Source organism: Podarcis vaucheri (assembly GCF_965113315.1).
Source record: "Podarcis vaucheri genome assembly, chromosome: 5".
Taxonomy (NCBI): domain Eukaryota; kingdom Metazoa; phylum Chordata; class Lepidosauria; order Squamata; family Lacertidae; genus Podarcis; species Podarcis vaucheri.
Genome location: NC_138763.1, coordinates 12,182,287 through 12,199,047, shown reverse-complemented (window position 1 = coordinate 12,199,047; position 16,761 = coordinate 12,182,287). Strand labels below are relative to the sequence as shown.

Sequence of the window (16,761 nt, the reverse complement as noted above, 5' to 3'; positions counted from 1 at the left end):
GTGACGGTGGTGGGGGCAGTGGGGGCTGAGAGGGAGCACCCTGTTGCCCCTCCATGGCCGACGCTGCCAGCCTCCTCGCTTGGCAGCTTGTAGCGGCTGCTGGAGGGCAGGCGAGGAGGAGGAGAAGAGGCTGCCACCGCCAAGGGCCAGTACCATGTGATGCCCCATCTCTGAGCTGCAAGCAGAGGGCAAGGCCGCCCTGCGTAGGAAGAAAGGGGGAGCAGAGCAGAGCACAAGGAGTCTTGGGTTTTTTTGAAAATATACTTCGTGCATATCAGATTTATTCCCCATCCCTCCTTATAAACAACAGCCCGGCCTTTCTTTGGAAAACCTCCAAGGAAACCAGTTTCACAACATCCACAGACAAGCCCCCGACTTTCCAAGCCAGGACTTGGTGTTTTAATTGCCTGTCCATCTAGCAGTAGGCAGCTAACCTCAGCTCCGGTTGCTTGGACATCGGCTGGCTGCAGTTCTTGCTTCAGTGCGTACATTTGATGCTCCAGTAGCATCTCAGCTGGCTGCTTGCTTTCCTCTCCATATGTTTCTGGGATTGAATGGCAGTCTGCCAATAGCTCTGGAGGGAATCGTCTTCTCTGTGGTTCCAAGGAAAGGCAAAGATAACATTCACCCCAGTCAGAATTCAGCTTCTCACCAAGGAATCCTTGCGAGGTTCACATACGTACTAGGATGGTGCGATTGTATAATGGAGGTTTTCATGCTGCTGTCATGTGCCAGCTTTCTTTCCCCATGGTACCCTAACAGCAGAAAATTGGCTGGGGGGGGGACTTTCCATGTTGAATTTCTGCCTACTGTGCTGATCTTCTAGGTGCCCTAAAACAAGGCAAAAAGGGAAGAAATGAGTAGCACCAAAGAAGGATGTGGAAGATGAAGAGAGGGTCAGATCTCGAGCTGGTGCAAATTGGGGGGATTTAAGGGAACGAATAAAAATGCTCACTGTATTTAGCTTAGGAACATAGGAAGCTGTTTGATACCATGGAATTGATGCTTTTGAATTATGGTGCTGGAGGAGACTCTTGAGAGTCCCGTGGACTGCAAGAAGATCAAACCTCTCCATTCTGAAGGAAATCCGCCCTGAGTGCTCACTAGAAGGACAGATCCCGAAGCTGAGGCTCCAATACTTTGGCCACCTCATGAGAAGAGAAGACTCCCTGGAAAAGACCCTGATGTTGGGAAAGATGGAGGGCACAAGGAGAAGGGGACGACAGAGGACGAGATGGTTGGACAGTGTTCTTGAAGCTACAAACATGAGTCTGATCAAACTGCGGGAGGCAGTGGAAGACAGGAGTGCCTGGTGTGCTCTGGTCCATGGGGTCACGAAGAGTCGGACACGACTAAATGACTAAACAACAACAACAAGACTATTTTCCCATTTCACCCACTATTTTCTGCTCTGGCTACCAGTGGCTATCCTGCCTCTTAGGCAGAGAAGTCTTTCATGTCAGAGGTGGCTGCTGGGGCAGGGCCTTAGCTTACTGGCAACACATGCCTTGTGCATGCAGAAGGCCCTGAGTTCCACCCAAGGCATCTCCAGAAAGATCTGGGAAAGGCTCCTTTCTGGAACACTGGAGATCTGCTGCCAATAGGTGTGGGCCAGCCTTTCCAAACCTGGTGTCTTCCAGATAGCTGGAGATGTCGGGAGTTTTATTCCAAACCGTTTGGAGGGCCACAGGTTAGTGATCAGGCTGGTCTAGTCGACCTAAAGAGAGCCAGTGTGGTGTGGTATAGTGTTTAAAAGCAGTGGACTCGTAATCTGGTGAACCATGTTCGATTCCCCGCTCCTCCACCTGCAGCTGCTGGGTGACCTTGGGCCAGTCACACTTCTCTGAAGTCTCTCAGCCTCACTCACCTCACAGAGTGTTTGTTGTAGGGGAGGAAGGGAAAGGAGATTGTTAGCCACTTTGAGGCTCCTTAGGGTAGTGATAAAGCGGGATATCAAATCCCAACTCTTCTTTTCTTCTTCTTCTAAAGGGACCAATGGTATGGCTCTTTATAAGGCAGTTTTCTGTGTTCCTATCACCTATTAGTCCTCCTTGAGATTTTTTTTACTATCAGCTCTTAAGAAATACAGTGGTACCTCGGGTTACATACGCTTCAGGTTACAGACCCCGCTAACCCAGAAATAGTACCTTGGGTTAAGAACTTTGCTTCAGGATGAGAACAGAAATCGTGCTCCAGCGGCGCAGCAGCAGCGGGAGGCCCCATTAGCTAAAGTGATGCTTCAGGTTAAGAACAGTTTCAGGTTAAGAACGGACCTCTGGAATGAATTAAGTACTTAACCTGAGGTACCACTGTACACAGAATGATGATGGTGGTAGACAGGATTCAACTAGCTAGTCCTACTAGCAGAAGAATGTGCAAGGGCTTCCATTAGCACAGCAGGGCTTTCACCACTCTGCACGCCTCTCTTTGTCCTTTGGCACCTGAGATTTAGGACCCTATTCTTTTTATTGTAAACTGTTTGAACTTACTGTAAGATTGCATTTTTACATTGCTGTGACCCACTTATGGTAAATGGTGGGTGTTTATTAGCATGATTAATAAAAACACCAATTATATAAAGCAGTTTTGTCGTGCTTTCCGTGGAATTAAAGCCTGATAGCAAATTACTTTTTCGGGTAATATCCTCAGAGGCAGGGCTGATGAGCATAACAGATTATGTGCATGGCTGGAAGGGAACAGAGGGTCTTCCAGGTAAGGGATAGCTCAACTTCCTTTCTGAAGCATCTACTGCAGCAGTCCACAGCTAGCAACAGACAAGCCCTCTTTGCTGCGTCGAGCAGATTAGCTGCGTCACTGAACATCAGCAGAAAGTCCTTCACGGAGGAAACGAAATCAATGCACCTCAGGCAACATCTCCAAAATGTGCTTAAGATGTTTAGGTCATTAGGCAGCAATGAGAGAGTAATGAAGGAACAAGCTCTCACGTCGTTAGTAGTAATAGCAGTACGTTTGTCAAGAGTTCCAACTCCCTTAAAAAAACAAAATGCAGGTCAAAGTGGCAGGCTGACAAAGGAAAGTTTTCCTTTCTTTTTCAAGGTGCTGGGAAGCGAAGGTGGAGGCAAAGGAACATTGTTATTGTTTCGTCATTTAGTCGTGTCTGACTGTTCATGACCCCATGGACCAGAGCACGCCAGGCACTCCTGTCTTCCTCTGCCTCCCGCAGTTTGGTCAGACTCATGCTGGTAGCTTCGAGAACACTATCCAACCATCTCGTCCTCTGTCGTCCCCTTCTCCTTGTGCTCTCAATCTTTCCCAACATCAGGGTCTTTTCCAGGGAGTCTTCTCTTCTCATGAGGTGGCCAAAGTATTGGAGCCTCAGCTTCAGGATCTGTCCTTCCAGTGAGCACTCAGGGCTGATTTCCTTCAGAATGGATAGGTTTGATCTTTCAGTCCATGGGACTCTCAAGAGTCCCAAAAGGAACATTAGAAGCTGCATTATATGAAGTCAGAGCATTGGTCTGGGTAGCACAATGGTGTCTACCTAGACTGGCAGTTGCTCTCCAGGAATTTAGAAAGGTTTTGTGTGTTTTTCCCCCTCCCAGACATACCTGGGGATATCAGGGATTAAACCTCAGACCTTCTACAGATGCTCTGCCCTGAGTCAAATCCCATCTTCCAGCTTACCATTGGGAAGAGAGCAAGGAACAAGGCAGCGGTGAGGCTGACGTGGTGCAAATGCACTGGCAGAGCCAATATGGCGCTACTGCTGGGACATTTCCGCCACACCAACCTCACTGCTGCCTCATCCCTCCCAGTAAGCTATGGCGACACCAGTCATGGGAATTCAGGTAAGCACTGCTGCCCTGCCAGCTGCAACCGGCTTAGTCCTTGGGTGGATGGACCAGGGCAACCAGTAGCGTAGTGTGGGGAGCTGGGCTGGGGGGTCCATGGCTCCAGGTGCAATTTTTTGATGGGGCACAATCAGGTGCACCCATGACAAGCACAGAGCCCTGGCAGCTGAGGCACAGGTGGATTGTTCTAGTGGGTGGGTGGGGGCAACAGGCGAAGAGCCTGTTGGAGGCAGGCTCTGTTCACCCTCGGCATGGGCTCTACACATGCCCCCACCACAGCTTCCCAGTCCACCTGGAGCACACAACACTTGCCTTGCCCCGGAGAACAGCAACCCACACTACGCCACTGCACCCACCTGCCCACCTGCCTGTTACCCCTGTACACATCAGCTTGCTCTGCCTCCAGACCGGCAATCCTGGCATTCAGAACCCTGAAAGAGTTAACCCGAGTGGGCCTGGGATATTTATTTTTAAGAGAAGCATAGAAAGCTGTCAGGGAGTAATTACAGCCTTGATAACCAGAGAAAGCGTATTTGATTTTTTTTTTCCCCTTGCAGGATCACATGACATTCCGGCCCTGCAACAGCTGTGCTTGTAATTTCGCTGCTGTTTGCTTTGCATAATGTGTGTTGCTGGCTTGCCTTTGAACACCAAGAAATACGTGATAAGGAGGGGCAGAGAGCCAGACCCTCTCCGCCAGCACTAGAGAGGCGGCTGCCCTCAAAAGCTGGCCCTTCGGAGGCCATGCATCGCCCTGCTGTTGTTGCGAAGATGTGGGGATGACCTTTGTGCTATTATGTTGTCAAGCAGAATGACTCTGGGAGGGAAGAATTGAATGAATTGAATGCGCCACCACCCACCACTCCTGCTTGCGCTCTGTCCATTTTTTAATCATCCCCTCCAGCTGAGCTGCTGGACCACAAAAGTATGGGCAATGCAATCTGTTCTTTTGTGGTTAGACATATTCCTTTCTTATCAACCATCCAGCTCGCTTCCCCCATCACCTTTTAAAGGCTGGGCAGCATTCAAACAGGCAGACGGAAAGGATCCAACAGCAGGGGGGAGGACATCCAAAAGAAAACAAAGAATTTTCCTCTTACCTGGGCTACCTGCTGTTCTCCTTCCTAGCCTGCCTCTTCCTCGACCGCTTCCTTCTTTTCACTAAAAATATCATTGGCAAGATATCACTCACAAGTCTTTCCTGTTTCTTTTCATTCCATTTCCATGGTCCATGTTTAGGGATTTCCTTTCCAGTTGAGCAGTAGTTGCCCAGATCATTGATACCTGGAGCGCAGGTGCGGCTTTCTAGAACTTACTCTAGATCAGGGTTTCCCAAACTTGGGTCTCCAGCTGTTTTCGGACTACAATTCCCATCATCCCTGACCACTGGTCCTGCTAGCTAGGGATGGTGGGAGTTGTAGTCCAGAAACAGCTGGAGACCCGAGTTTGATTAAATTGGAAGGTGATTTCACTCTTCTTCAATCACTTCCAACAATTATTCCATCAAGCAGTTGTTAGGGCTGCTATACGTCTGGGTTTTCCCAGACACATCGGGCTGCAAAATGGCGTCTGGGTGGATTTTTGCTGAATTGGCAAAATGTCCAGGAAACCCGGATGCATGACAATACGTATGGTGATTTTTGGGGGGAAAGCTCAACAACTTTGTCCATATTTTCAATTTTGGGAACATTCCAACCCTAGCAGTTGTTAACCCACACTTCCCCCCCCCAACTTGGATGATGATCTTCTGAAACAAGGAACCTCCTGTGCTCATGGAAGTTCACAATCATGGAGGAGAGAGATAGCGATGGCCACTATCCATGGTGGCTATACCCTGGCTCCATGGGCGGATGCAGTAATAGTTCTGAATATCAGCTGCTGGAAACCACAAAAGGGGAGAATGCTGTTGCACTTGGCTCCTGCTTGCGGGTTTCCCACAGGTTGTCATGGTCTGGTTTACGGGCGGTCGAAGTCCTGGCTGAGGACGTTGGGACCAGGGGCAAGACAGTGGGGTGGGAGCAGGAATGGGAGTCCAGAAGCCAGCAGTCAGGAAGCCAAGGGTCTGAGGGTCAGAGAGCCGGGAGTCAAGAAGCCAAACACAGCTAGACAGGAAGCGTGTTGCTGTGGCAAAGAGCCAAAGGGAATTGCTGACCTTATATCCCTTCCCAACTCTTGCATTATATACCTTCCCAACTCTGAGAGCTCTGAAGTCTCTCAGCCTCACTCACCTCACAGAGTGTTTGTTGTGCGGGAGGAAGGGAAAGGAGAATGTTAGCTACTTTGAGACTCCTTAGGGTAGTGATAAAGCGGGATATCAAATCCAAACTCCTCTTCTTCTTCTTCTTCTTCTTCTTCTTCTTCTTCTTCTTCTTCTTCTTCTTCCTCTTACCAATAGGCCTCACCTGTGCTGCCGCGCCTTGCCTCTTCAAAACAAACTTAGGAAAGCCCCAGTCCTGCGAAGCCCTACCAGTCACAGGGCCTGGCTCCTACATGTACTCTTGACACAGGCATCCGGTTGGCCACAGTAGGAGCCAACACACGAGTAAATCACCTGAGGCCAGTGAAGTTAATTCCTTATTCAAGGAAGTGATCCACAGCTCTAGCCTAGTGGTCTCAGCAACTCTGCCTCACTGAAGCAGTGGCAAGGACTGAAGGTCTTCCCCATGTCCACTAGGACTCCTCCTCTCCAGGGTGTTTCCCACAAAGTCTCAAGATGCATCTGCGCACAACCAATCTATGCTTTGCCCATTTCATTTCTCTGCAGGTTCTAGGAGACCAGCAAGGAGGTAACCTAGTCACAGAAGGAAGGGGAGACTCCCTGGCTTCTGCTTCTGCCTCAGAGTCCGAACTGTGCTCTGTTGCAGCCTCTTCTTGCTCACTAAAGCCTGGTGCCCCTTCTGCTTCGGACACCTCTTCCTCGAAGTCTGCTGCTTCTCCCTCTGACCAAACCATCGTCATCCCACCACCAGTCTCCTGGCTCTGAGCCTTCTACCCTTGGGGGCTCCCTGGCTTGTGCCTCCTCAACATTCAGCTCCATCCAGCTAGTCTATGACACTTTCAGACATCAAAAAATAAAATCCCAATACAGTGGTACCTCGGATTACATACGCTTCAGGTTACAGACTCCGCTAACCCAGAAATAGTACCTCAGGTTAAGAACTTTGCTTCAGGATGAGAACAGAAATTGCTTTTTTTTAATAAATATTTATTAAAGTTTTCACAATATTACATGATGAAAAAGAAAAAAGAAAGAATACAAAGTAAAAAACAGTTAAAAACAATTCCATCTTTTTGTCACTTATCTTTATTTGTTTCCCGGACCTCCTCATACCTCCCTTTTTTGTATTCCAGTTCAATTTATTAGTTCAGCAATTCCTTCCCTCCTTATTTTATCCTGATCTTTAATCTTAATATATTATAACATTAAATTTTTACCTGTTAAAAATCCATTTTTTTCATATTCTTTTATACCATTACAGCTAGAAACCACTTAACTTCAATCCAACATCATTCTAACATTCATTAATTTTGCAATATTTCTGTAAATAGTCTTTAAATTTCTTCCAATCTTCTTCCACCGACTCTTCTCCCTGGTCTCAGATTCTGCCAGTCATTTCCGCCAATTCCATGTAATCCATCATTTTCATCTGCCATTCTTCCAGAGTGGGTAGTTCTTGTGTCTTCCAATACTTTGCAATAAGTATTCTTGCTGCTGTTGTAGCATACATAAAGAAAGTTCTGTCCTTCTTTAACACCGATTGGCCGACTATGCCCAGGAGAAAGGCCTCTGGTTTCTTCAAGAAGGTATATTTAAATACCTTTTTTAATTCATTATAAATCATCTCCCAGAAAGTCTTAATCCTTGGGCACGTCCACCATAGGTGAAAGAATGTACCTTCAGTTTCCTTACATTTCCAACATTTATTATCGGGCAAATGGTAGATTTTTGCAAGCTTGACTGGGGTCATGTACCACCTGTATATCATTTTCATAATATTCTCTCTTAAGGCATTACATGCCGTAAACTTCATACCTGTGGTCCATAACTGTTCCCAGTCAGCCATCACTATGTTATATCCAACGTCTTGTGCCCATTTAATCATAGCAGATTTCACCGTTTCATTCTGAGTATTCCATTTCAACAGCAAGTTATACATCTTTGACAAAATCTTAGTTTTGGGTTCTAGCAATTCTGTTTCTAATTTTGATTTTTCCACCTGGAAGCTGATTTTCTTATCCAAATTGTATGCCTCCATTATCTGATAATAATGAAGCCAGTCTCGCACTTTGTTTTTTAGTTTTTCAAAACTCTGCAATTTCAGTCTATCTCCATCCTGTTACAAAATTTCCCAATATTTCAGAAATTGCACGACAACAGCGTGGCGGCAACAGGAGGCCACATTAACTAAAGTGGTACCTCAGGTTAAGAACAGTTTCAGGTTAAGAACGGACCTCCGGAACAAATTACGTTCTTAACCCGAGGTACCACTGTACAGTTAAATCAAAAGCCAAAAAAAAAAAAAACCTATGTCACCAAAGCATACCATGAAAATGGAAGAAAAGGCAGAGCAAAAGAAAACCTGTCACACTCAAGGATTGAGGATTTTGAAATATCAGACTAGAATATGAAATATGCACACAGTCATACCTCAGGTTACAGACACTTTAGGTGGCGTTTTTTCGGGATACGGACTGCTGAAACCCAGAAGTTCCGGAACAGGTTACTTCCGGGTTTCAGCGGTCACGCATACGCAGAAGCGCTAAATTGCACTTTGTGCATACGCAGAAGCGCCTAATCGCAACCCATGCGTGTGCAGATGCCGTAATGAACGCTGCGGGTTGCGAATGCGCATCCCGCATGGATCACATTCGCAACCCGAGCATGCCCTGTATATAAATATTAATATTGGGTTGGTCCACCATTCAAATTAGGGTAAAGGCAATTTACACACACACACACACACACACACCCCAATAACACACCCCACACTGTTTCCAAGGGCCCTCCAAGCACCATGGCAGTGAAAGGGGGCTGCAAAGGAAAGGGGAAGAAGGGACAGTCGTTTTTTTGAATGTGAATTCTGTTCTGTTCACAGAATGAAAGTCTGGATCCAAACCAATGATTAAAATATGAATTTGCAGCAAATAGGTCAACATCCAGATCCAAACTCCAACAGTTTGTAGGGTTCCTCTCTCAAAATCTTGATATAACTACTTGAACCTCCTAGAGGAAACGAGGAGGGAGGGGACTTTGTTTATGCTGCCTGCTATGGCTTCTTAACAACCATAGCAACAGTTTCCCTGTGTGTTACAGGTGCTTTATCTGAGTGGAGATTTGGGTGTTGTTGTTTTTTTTCCACCAACCTCTCCACAACTAGTCTCAGCCAGTTTGGATAATGTGTCATGCCTCTAGCAGCTGATCTCATGGAGTCAACACATTTCTCGCCCGGCTAGCTTAGCCGATCATGTATAGCCCACATGGAAGACGAAGAGCAGACTCCATTTGAGGATCTCTCCCTCATTACAGTCGATCAGGTATATGAAGACGAGCAGCAAAGTCAGTCCTCAGGGAATGTGCAGGCGACCTTGGAACGGACAGCTCACGGAAGAACCCCGACCAAACCCAAGAGGAGGCGTGTAGTGGTGATAGGGGATTCCCTACTGAGGGGAACAGAAGCAGTGATCTGTGGGCCTGACAAGATGTCTCGGGAAGTGTGCTGTCTCCCCGGGGCTAAGATCCAAGATGTAACTGAACGACTGCAAGGAATCATAAAACCCACTGACGAATACCCCTTCCTCTTGGTTCATGTGGGAACCAATGACACTGCAAGCAATAGCCTCCAGAAGATCAAAAGAGACTACGAGGCTCTCGGCAGGAAATTGAAGCAACTAAATGCACAAATTGTCATCTCGTCTGTCCTCCCAGTTGAACGACGTGGCCCAGGGAGAGAGGGGAAAATAGTGGAAGTGAACAGCTGGCTTCGCAAATGGTGTAAACAGGAACGGTTTGGATTCTTAGATCACGGACTGCAGTTTCTTGAAGATGGACTTCTGGCAAGTGATGGGCTGCACCTCACAACGGTTGGGAGAAATGTTTTTGCCAAAAATCTCAGAAACCTCATCAGGAGGGCTTTAAACTGACTAATGTGGGGGAGGGAGACAGTGCTCCTGAAGGTAGGAGTCTATCAATTAATGAAGATGATCATCCAAATGTCATAGACCAAATGGAGCAAACAGCACGCGGACCTAGTGGAGGGAGGAAAAAATCCTTAAATAAGAGACACGGGGGAATGATTAATGGACTTCAATGTCTGTACACTAATGCGCAAAGCATGGGAAATAAACAAGATGAGCTTGAGCTCTTGGTACAGCAAACTAAATATGACATAATAGGCATCACTGAAACCTGGTGGGATAAGTCCCACGATTGGAATGTAATAATGGAGGGATACAATCTATTTCAGAGAAACAGACCAGACAAGAAAGGAGGAGGAGTGGCGTTATATGTCAGGGGTGTGTATACCTGTGAAGAGATCCAAGATTTAGAACCTCAAAGCCAAAGTGAGAGCATTTGGGTCAAAATTAAGGGAGAGAAGAATAACAGAGACCTCATTGTGGGAGTTTACTATAGATCCCCAAGCCAAACGGAGGACATAGATGATGCCTTCCTGGAACAGATGGCCAAGCATGCAAAAGGAAGGGAGATAGTAGTAATGGGGGACTTCAATTACCCGGATATTTGTTGGACGTCAAACTCAGCCAAGAGCATAAGGTCAAACAGATTCCTCACTGGCCTTGCAGACAACTTCATTGTCCAGAAAGTGGGAGAAGCAACAAGAGGAACAGCCATTTTAGACCTGGTCCTAACCAATGTTGATGACCTGGTTAGTGGGGTAGATGTGGAAGGATCATTAGGCGCGAGTGATCATGCTCTTCTGAAGTTTACTATACAGCGGACAGTAGCAGCCAAGCATACTAGGACTCAATTTCTTGACTTTAAGAAAGCCGACTTCATAAAACATAGGGAAGTGCTGGGTGAGATCCCATGGACAGCAATACTAAAAGGAAAGGGAGTTCATGATGGCTGGGAGTTTGTTAAGACGGAGATAGTAAAAGCACATCGTCAGGCAATACCAATGAGACGAAAACATGGAAGGTGCCTAAAGAAACCAGGGTGGCTATCTAAAGAACTTTTAACTGAATTAAGATTAAAAAAGGATGTGTACAAAAAATGGAAAAGGGGGGAAACCACCAAAGAGGAATTCAAACAAATAGCCAGCACGTGTAGACACAAAGTCAGAAAAGCTAAAGCACAGAATGAACTCAGGCTTGCTAGAGAGGTTAAAAGCAACAAAAAAGGCTTTTATGGGTATGTTCGTAGCAAAAGGAAGAACAAAGAAACAGTGGGGTCACTCAGAGGAGAAGATGGTGAAATGCAAACAGGGGACACAGAAAGGGCTGAACTCCTCAATGCCTTCTTTGCCTCAGTCTTCTCCGATAAAGAAGACAATGCCCGACCTGAAGAATTTGAAGCAAATGATTCAGCAAAGGAAACACAGCCCAGAATAACTAAGGAGATAGTACAAGAATATTTGGCTAGATTAGATGTATTCAAGTCTCCAGGGCCAGATGAACTGCATCCAAGAGTATTAAAAGAACTGGCAGATGTGATCTCAGAACCACTGGCAGTCATCTTTGAGAATTCCTGGAGAACAGGCGAAGTCCCGGCAGACTGGAGGAGGGCAAATGTTGTTCCTATTTTCAAAAAGGGGAAAAGAGAGGACCCAAATAATTACCGCCCAGTCAGTCTGACATCAATAGCAGGGAAGATTCTGGAGCAGATCATTAAGCAAACAGTCTGTGAGCACCTAGAAAGGAATGCTGTGATCACCAATAGTCAGCATGGATTTCTGAAAAATAAGTCATGTCAGACTAACCTGATCTCGTTTTTTGACAGAATTACAAGCCTGGTAGATGAAGGGAACGCAGTGGATGTAGCCTACCTTGATTTCAGCAAAGCATTTGACAAGGTGCCCCATGATATTCTTGTAAAGAAGCTGGTAAAATGCGGTCTTGACTATGCTACCACTCAGTGGATTTGTAACTGGCTGACTGACCGAACCCAAAGGGTGCTCATCAATGGTTCCTCTTCATCCTGGAGAAGAGTGACTAGTGGGGTGCCACAGGGTTCTGTCTTGGGCCCGGTCTTATTCAACATCTTTATCAACGACTTGGATGATGGACTCAAGGGCATCCTGATCAAATTTGCAGATGACACCAAACTGGGAGGGGTGGCTAACACCCCAGAGGACAGGATCACACTTCAAAACGACCTTGACAGATTAGAGAACTGGGCAAAAACAAACAAGATGAATTTTAACAGGGAGAAATGTAAAGTATTGCACTTGGGCAAAAAAAATGAGAGGCACAAATACAAGATGGGTGACACCTGGCTTGAGAGCAGTACATGTGAAAAGGATCTAGGAGTCTTGGTTGACCACAAACTTGACATGAGCCAACAGTGTGACGCGGCAGCTAAAAAAGCCAATGCAATTCTGGGCTGCATCAATAGGAGTATAGCATCTAGATCAAGGGAAGTAATAGTGCCACTGTATTCTGCTCTGGTCAGACCACACCTGGAGTACTGTGTCCAGTTCTGGGCACCACAATTCAAGAAGGACACTGACAAACTGGAACGTGTCCAGAAGAGGGCAACCAAAATGGTCAAAGGCCTGGAAACGATGCCTTATGAGGAACGGCTAAGGGAGCTGGGCATGTTTAGCCTGGAGAAGAGGAGGTTAAGGGGTGATATGATAGCCATGTTCAAATATATAAAAGGATGTCACATAGAGGAGGGAGAAAGGTTGTTTTCTACTGCTCCAGAGAAGCGGACACGGAGCAATGGATCCAAACTACAAGAAAGAAGATTCCACCTAAACATTAGGAAGAACTTCCTGACAGTAAGAGCTGTTCGACAGTGGAATTTGCTGCCAAGGAGTGTGGTGGAGTCTCCTACTTTGGAGGTCTTTAAGCAGAGGCTTGACAACCATATGTCAGGAGTGCTCTGATGGTGTTTCCTGCTTGGCAGGGGGTTGGACTCGATGGCCCTTGTGGTCTCTTCCAACTCTACGATTCTATGATTCTATGATTCTATGAATAGGCCGGGCTGAGCATTAGGCAAAATGAGGCAGCTGCCTCAGGCAGCTAATTTTGGGTGTCACGAATGGTCACAAATTGTCATTTTAGTTATTGTTCTTTTTTATGCCCTGGGAGAGGCAGTGGAGAAGCTACCTGCTCCGGCACCGGGAGCAGTGTACAGTGGTACCTCGCGTTAAGTACTTAATTCGTTCCAGAGGTCTGTTCTTAACCTGAAACTGTTCTTAACCTGAAGCACCACTTTGGCTAATGGGGCCTCCTGCTGCCGCCACGCTGCCGGAGCCTGATTTCTGTTCTTATCCTGAAGCAAAGTTCTTAACCTGAAGCACTATTTCTGGGTTAGCGGAGTGTGTAACCTGAAGCGTATGTAACCTGAAGCGTATGTAACCCGAGGTGCCACTGTACATCTGGGGGCGTGGCTGGTGTGGGTCCCAGGGTATGGCACACTGCTCGCGGGGGGCATGATGCGCATCGGGGGATGCGCGGCAAGTGATGTGCATCCCTGGGTGTGCACAGCGAGTGCTGAGTGTCCTGGGAATGTGTGCCAAGCACCAAGCGTCCCGTGGCTGGGGCGACTGTGATGTCCACACCCCCACATTCGTCCACCAGTGGGAAGAGGCACTTGTGGGGTTTTCTTAACGAGGCACCAAAATAACTTTGTAAGCCTAATGTGTGTGCTTTGTTAGTCTGAGGTGATATTTTGCTCTTCTGCTTTTGCTTCCATCCACCTTGGAACCTTTCAGTGCTACTTAAAAAAGAAATCAGGGAAATAATTACCGTATTTGTCCACCTGCTTCACAGGTAAAAGAAACTGACTAAGGGAGCAATCCTAAGCATAAGAAACTGGAGTAAATTACGCTGGCTAAAATTAAGCTGGCATAAAGCAGGCCAGAGCTAAACTCCATTCAGGTGCATGTTGAAGCAGCCAAGTCAGGAAGAGGGGAAACAAGCCTTTAAAAAATAATTTGAATTGCATCACCCTTTTTCCTGGCTTACGTTAGGCTGGGTTCCCAGGTCATTTGACTATGCTGAACAGGTTTAGGATGTAGCCTAAGTTCCCCTCCTCTGGTCGCACTTCTGCCAACTCCCCATAATGTCCCTTTTTCAGGACTTATGCTAATTTAGAATCTATCAGGCTTAGCAAAACTGGCTGGGTCCTGGCTGAACCAGGGTGGAGAAGCTGCATCAGCGTATCTCTGGCTGAGCCAGGTTGAGATAGTTTCCCTGGCATACCCAGGAGCCTTCTGGCTCATCCAGAGATTTTCTGGATCCTAACCATGCTCACCCCAACAGATCTAAGAGGCTTGCAGTGTCATTAAATAGACAACTCATCACCAATTCCCCTGCCATGATGAACAGGAAGCAATAAAATGTGCTGAACGTGCAAACAGTAAGCTTTTGATTAAAGACACAGTAGCCCTTAAAAACTAAATATAGCTTTTTTCTTTTTCTTTTCTTTTTTGCCTGCCCACACAGGAGAGGCTGGAGTTGCCATAACAGTTTACATCAAAAGAATTGCCCCAAATCAGATCCTGAACACTACAATCTGGCAACAACAACATCTAGATTCTCTGTAAAAATAAAAATAAAAAATGAGCTAACCAAAGAAGAAAGTCCCAAAGAAACAGGCTAGTGTGGGAGCAACCTTTCTCTCCTTTCTCTCCTTTTCTCCTTCCTTTTATCTGTTTAAACTTTCTTTCCCTGGCTTTGTCCTACACAAAGATCCTCCGCCTGCTTTTCAGAGCTAATCCTGGAGCCTTCCATTATTGAGCATTGTTTAAGCAGCACACACAAACTCTCCCTCTCTTATTATCCTTCCAGTCTGTAGAGGATTGTGGGCTATTTTTAACAACATAGCTTGGCATGATAAGAGCCTTTAATTACAAGATAAAGCGTGTGACTATACAAGGGTGCAGGGTTTCTTAAAGGGGAAGGATGGGGGCTTGTGAGATAGCTGCACCGAAGATATTGGTGCAATTGTTTTTCCCTGAGTCCTTACTAATTGCATACAAGCTCTGGAAGCGACAGGGCGCCATTCCTGTTATGGAACTATGAGGAGAAGGCAGTAGTACCTTCTTAGCAATAGACCCCCAAGGAGAAAACATGGCATTGCAAGTGGCCTGTGACTTACAGAAGTGAGCCTGCTACAATTAAATTCGGGAACAAGCACACAAAGGAAAGCCTTTGCACCACAAAGCCCAACTTCTCCTCTGCTTGCCAGGGTCCTCCCCAACGTCTGCATCTCCATCTGGTTCGCAGAGCCATCCAGTGGCTTAAAGGTGCACAGCTCATGTGAGGATTTTAAGAGAGGTCTGGCCCAGAGGCGTAGCAAGGTCAGGTGGTACCCAGTGCGGAAATTTTATTGTCGCATCCCCCCCACACACACATTGAAACTTATTAAAAGAAGGAAAAATTGAAATTATTAAAAGAAGGAAAAATAAAATACTTACAGTATCCGCCCTCCCACTGGATGTCAAAGAGAACAACAACTACCAGACTTTTAGAAGACATCTGAAGGCAGCCCTGTTCAGGGACGCTTTTAATGTTTGATGCATTCCTGTATTTTAATATTTTGTTGGAAGCCGCCCAGAGTGGCTGGGGAGGCCCAGCCAGATGGGCGGGGTATAAATAATAAATTATTATTATTATTATAAAATTATTATTGCAAGTGTTATTTTCTGGTTTATTTACTTAACATTGTGAGCATAAGCACTTAAAACTTTTTTTTCCTAACTTTGTTCTCAACCTCCTCCTCGGCGTTCCAGGGTTTGGGTCCTGAGTTGAGGGAGCTTTTGCTTCTCTCCTTTCCTCCCCCCTCCACTTCTTTGCTCCCCTGCCTCCTTCCCATCCTCTCCCTGCCTGCCTGCCTGCCTCCTCCAGCAGCCCGGGAGTGCGGGGCAACGGTGCGCCACCTGCCCGCAACTCCCAAGCCTCCCCTGAGCTGCCAAAATGAAGGGGGGAGGGGGGAGGCCGCTGGCAAAGCAGCACAGCTCCCCCCTTCCCCCAACTGCTGTTGGTGGGAGACAGCCTTCTCCCTGTCGGCATCCTTCGGGGGTTGAGATGCCAGCTGGCTAGCCCCCAGCTGAATCATGCCCTTCCAGCTGTGATGATCCCCCGACCTCTGGTGCGACGTAAATCAGCGGCTCAGACTTCAAAGCCTGAGCACACTATATCAACAGAGCATACTGCGCAAACAGAAGTGGCGTGAGGCTTGTGGAAACATACTAACAAACTACAGATTTATTAAGCATAAATCAGGACAAAGAAAACATGTTGTCTCTCTTTCGTCTCCTCAGAGAGAGAGTCAAAAGCAAAAGCTATCACAACAGAAGTTCCCAGCAAACTGTGCTGGAACGTAAACAGACATGTGACATGTAACAATCTCACACGTCTGCAACTTAAGGTGGAATGGAATTTTCCAACACTCCCAGCACCGGTCAGGAACTCATAGCACAGAATAGGACAGCATTCACCCCTCCAGATGTTCAAGGAGAGCTTAGCAGAAGCTGAGACTGAGGATATGTAGCATCTGGGTTTAGTGATTTATTTACAGGATCAAAATATAGAACAGTGTAACCATCGTGTGTCTCTTCTCCGAGAAAGAAACAAAAACATAATAGAAAACAAAGAAGACGGAAGTGGCGTACAGTTCCTCCCATTCCCATGCTTCCAAAGAATGGAATGTCAACACAGAGAGCATGTGATCTAGTAGTCACACATTCTGCAGCACGAGAGAGAATGAAACTCCTGACAATGGCTTGGGGTAGGCTTGGGAGTCGCAGGCAGGCGGTGC

The 16,761-nt window shown here is 46.7% G+C and overlaps 1 long non-coding RNA gene across 1 annotated transcript in view; it reads right to left on the bottom strand.

The window, feature by feature from the left end:
* Positions 1 to 263: 263 nt before the first annotated feature.
* Positions 264 to 16,761, bottom strand: part of LOC309533405 — a 34,453-nt gene continuing 17,955 nt past the window's right edge. The window contains exons 2-3 of the long non-coding RNA XR_014220219.1: positions 4,913 to 4,973; positions 264 to 831 (exon numbers count right to left, since the gene is read on the bottom strand). This is a non-coding gene — a long non-coding RNA (uncharacterized lncRNA). The remainder of the gene's footprint in view (positions 832 to 4,912; positions 4,974 to 16,761) is intronic.